Raw genomic sequence first — 4,984 nt, 5'->3', positions numbered from 1 at the left:
ACACGTCTCCAAAGGCAAAGGAAACAAAAGCAAAAATAAACTATTGGGACTTCATCAAGATCAAAAGCTTCTATACAGCAAAAGAAGCAGTTAACAAAACAAGGAGACAACCCACAGAATGGGAGAAGATATTTGGAAATGACACTACAGACAAAGGGCTGATTTCCAAGATCTATAAAGAACTTCTCAAACTCAACATTCAAAAAACAACCAATTCATAAAATGGGCAGAAGACATGAACAGACATTTCCCCATACAAAGGATAACAAACACATGAAAAAATGTTCATCATTAGCTGTCAGGGAAATTAAAATCAAAACCACACTGAGATACTACCTTACACCAGTCAGAATGGCAGAAATTGACAAGGACAGAAACAACAAACATTGGAGAGGATGTGGAGAAAGGGGAACCCTCTTAACTGCTGGGAGGGAGTACAGGTTGATACAGCCACTTTGGAGAACAGCATGGAGATTCCTCAAAAAATTAAAAACAGAGCTACTGTATGACCCTGCAATTGCACTACTGGGTATTTACCCCCCAAACGCAGATGTAGTGAAAAGAAGGACCATATGCACCCTAATGTTCATAGCAACAATGCCCATAATAGCCAACCTATGGAAAGAGCAGCAATGCCCTTCTGCAGACAAATGGATAAAGAAGATGTGGTCCAAATATACAATAAAATATTACTCAGCCATCACAAAGGATGAAAATGCAGCTTTTGCATCAACATGGATAGAACTGGAGGAGATCATGCTGAGTGAAACAAGTCAAGCAGAGACAAGTCAATTATCATATGGTTTCACTTACTTTTGGCACATAAGGAAGAGCATGGAGGACATTAGGAGAAGGAAGAGAAAAATGAAGGGGGTAAATTGGAGGAGGAGACAAACCACGGGAAACTGTGGACTTAAAAGAGGGCTTCAGAAGGGAGAGGAGTGGGGGGATGTGCTGGCCTGGTGGTGGATATTAAGGAGGGCACGTATTGCATGGGGCACTGGGTGTTTTTCACTAACAGTGAATCTTGCAACACTACATCCAATACAAATGATGTACTGTATGATGACTAACATGACATAATAACTAATATACAAAATAAGGAAAATAAATAAAATAAAACACAATATAATAAAATAAAATAATAAATAAGTAAAAAGTTAAAAATACCCAAATAAAGTTCTTCAAATTCCTTTTCCTCTTTCTCTAATGTACTTTAATTCCTGATTTTTTAAATTTATTTTTTAAATTTCTTTTCAGTGTTCCAGAATTCCTTGTTTATCTACCACAACCCATGCTCCATGCAATACATGCCCTCCATAATACCCACCACCAGGCTCACCCAACCTCCCATCCCCCTCCCCTCCAAAACCCTCAGATTGTTTTTCAGAGTCCATAGTCTCTCATGGTTTGTCTCCCCCTCCAATTTCCCCCAACTCCCTTCTCCTCTCCATCTCCCCATGTCCTCTGTGTTCTTATGCTCCACAAATAAGCAAAACCATATGATAACTGACTCTCTCTGCTTGACTTATTTCACTCAGCATAATCTCTTCCAGTCCCGTCCATGTTGATACAAAAGTTGGGTATTCATCCTTTCTGATGGAGGCATAATACTCCATAGTATATAGGGACCACGTCTTCCTTACCCATTCATCCATTGAAGGGCATCTTGGTTCTTTCCAGTTTGGCAACTGTGGCCATTGCTGCTATGAACATTGGGGTACAGATGGCCTTTCTTTTCACTACATCTGTATCTTTGGGGTGAATACCAGTAGTGCAATTGCAGGGTCATAGGGAAGTCTATTTTTAATTTCATAAGGAATCCCCACACAGTTTCCCAAAGTGGCTGCACCAACTTGCATTCCCACCAACAGTGTAAGAGGATTCCCCTTTCTCCACATCCTCTCCAACACACGTTGTTTATTGTCTTGTTAATTTTGGTCATTCTAACTAATGTAAAGTGGTATCTCAATGTGGTTTTGATTTGAATCTCTCTGATGGCTAGTGATGATGAACATTTTTTCATGTGTCTGTTAGCCATTTGTATGTCATCATTGGAGAAGTGTCTGCTCATGTCTTCTGCCCATTTTTTGACAGGGTTATCTGTTTTGTGTGTGTTGAGTTTGAGAAATTCTTTATAGATCCTGGATATCAGCCCTTTGTCTGTATTGTCATTTGCAAATATATTCTCCCATTTCGTGGGTTGCCTCTCTGTTTTGTTGACTGTTTCCTTTGCTGTGCAGAAGCTTTTGATCTTGATGAAGTCCCAAAAATTCATTTTCGCTTTTGTTTCCTTTGCCTTTGGAGACGTGTTTTGTAAGAAGATGCTGTGGTCAGTGTCAAAGAGGTTACTGCCTATGTTCTCCACTAGGATTCTGATGGATTCCTGTTTCACATTGAGGTCTTTTATCCATTTCGAGTTTATCTTTGTGTATGATGTAAGAGAATGGTCGAGTTTCATTCTTTTACACATAGCTGTCCAATTTTCCCAGCACTCTTATTGAAGAGACTTTTTTCCACTGGATATTTTTTCCTGCTTTGTCGAAGATTATTTGACCATATAGTTGAGGGTCCATATATGGAGTCTCTCCTCTGTTCCACTGGTCTATCTGTCTGTTTTTGTGCCAGTACTATGCTGTCTTGGTGATCACAGCTTTGTAGTAATGCTTGAAATCAAGCAACGCAATGTCGCCATCTTTGTTTTTCTTTTTCAATATTTCCTTAGCAATTCAGGGGCTCTTCTGGCTCCATACAAATTTTAAGATTGTTTGTTCCAGCCCTTTGAAAAATGCCAGCGGGATTTTGACCGGGATGGCATTCAAAGTACAGATGGCTCTAGGAAGTATAGACATTTTAACAATGTTTATTCTTCCAATTCATAAGCATGGAATTTTCTTCAATCTTTTTGTGTCTTCTTCAATTTCTTTCATGAGCGTTCTGTAGTTCCTCGAGTACAGATCCTTTACCTCTTTGGTTAGGTTTATTCCCAGGTGTCGTATGGTTCTTGGTGATATAGTGAATGGAATCGATTCTCTAATTTCCCTTTCTGTATTTTCATTGTTAATGTATAAGAAAGCAACTGATTTCTGTACATTGATTTTGTATCCTTCAACATTAGTGAATTGCTGAATGAGTTCTAGTAGTTTGGGGGTAGAATCTTTTAGGTTTTCCATATAAAGTATCATGTCATCTGCAAAGAGAGGGAGTTTGACTTCTTCATTGCCAATACTTACTTTCTAACACAAAGGAGATGACATAAAAAATTGGGGAAAAAAAAAGATTTGCCATTTTCTTACTCGGTAACATTAAGCTAATTCTTTATCACATCAATTTCTTCATGTGTAAAATACATATACCTTAACGATGTTCTGAAATTAAAAAAGATATTCTAAAACCTGACAGAGAATATGCCATGGCTGACTATTTTTCAAAGAGGTCCATCCTTTCCCTTTCCCTTAGGCTCTTAATTTCCTTTTTTTCTCTTGTCCGATCATCTCTTTCTTCTTCTACCCTTACAATTCACCCTGTCTCTTGACTATTTTCATCTAGTTTACAAACATACTGAATTTCCCCAGTTCTTAAAACAAAACAAAACAAAACAAAAAATCACCTTCTCTCCTTACCCTGTGTTTTGCTCAGGTTATGTATTATCCCTTATCTCTATTTACCTCATAGCCCTGCTATTCTTGAAGATGTCATCTAGGTTTATAGGCTATACTTTGTTATTCAACCTCAACTCTAACACACTGACACCAGGAGTTCTTGTCCACTATCTGCTCAAATTCGTTCTTATAAAAGCTACCTAATGATTTTTTTTTTTAAGATTTTATTTATTTATTTGACAGACACAGATCACAAGTAGGCAGAGAGGCAGGCGGGAGGGGGGGCGGGTAGAGAGAAACAGACTCCCTGCTGAGCAGAGAGCCCAATGTGGGGCTTGATCCCAGGACCCTGGGATCATGACCTGAGCCGAAGGCAGAGGCTTAACCCACTGGGCCACCCCAGTGCCCCATGCCTAATGATTTTTTAATTTCCAAATCAGATGACTGGTTCTCTTTTACATAAATCCTGACCACACTGCAATATTCAGAACTATTATCCCCTCCGTATTGCCTCTCTTTCCTTTTTAACTTTATGACACTGTTTTGTTTGTTTGTTTGTTTTTTGGTCTTTTCTCATGCATTTGTAAGGTACTCTGTTCTATACTCTTTAATGGTTAATTTTTCTTTAGTTACCTCTTGACAATATATCTCATCAAATTCAGGACACAAAAATCTTAGTTGATATACCAAATTTAGTGTCAACCATATTCTTGGTTTTATGAACTCCTGCAGAATATATCCAAGTGTATATATCAGCTTTTGCCTTCCTACTGTATTCCAAATCTATCTTTCCATGTGGAAATGCTAGCTTCAGAGTGATACCCTGCTGGAACTCAAATACTTTAAATCAAATTGTGAACTCTTATGTCCCACTCAAGTCTGTTTTTTGTTTCCTTTCAGAGTTCATGGCACTGCCACATTTCCAGTCACCTTGATCTAGAGTTAAAGAAATACTTAAGTCTTTTTTTTCAGCTAATATAGTCAATCAACACATTCAGCCCATTTTAACATAAACATTCTGAGATTTAACGCCTTCATTCCACTCACTTTTTATTCTCTGATAGTTATTATACATTTATTGATCTAAAACCAGAGCTTTTTCTAAAGTGGATTATAACTCCTGCCCCACTCATTCTTCCTAGCACCTTTTATTTTTTATCATCTAAAACACAGATCTAATCTACATCAGTACTATCCTTAAAAAGAGAGAGAGATGATTCACATTACAGAAAAACAGTAATTTTTTCACAGATCAATTTTGGGTATGTGACCTAAGCACATTCTAACTGCACATTCTAACTATGCCTCCTACCTGCACCATAGTCTCTAGCCATGCCGAATTTCATTTACCTGCTACTGTCCCTGTACATATGTACATAGGT

Source organism: Mustela erminea, chromosome 2 (assembly GCF_009829155.1).
Source record: "Mustela erminea isolate mMusErm1 chromosome 2, mMusErm1.Pri, whole genome shotgun sequence".
Classification (NCBI taxonomy): Eukaryota; Metazoa; Chordata; class Mammalia; order Carnivora; family Mustelidae; genus Mustela; species Mustela erminea.
The sequence above is the reverse complement of the archived record's forward strand: the minus strand, read 5'-3'. Positions refer to the sequence as shown.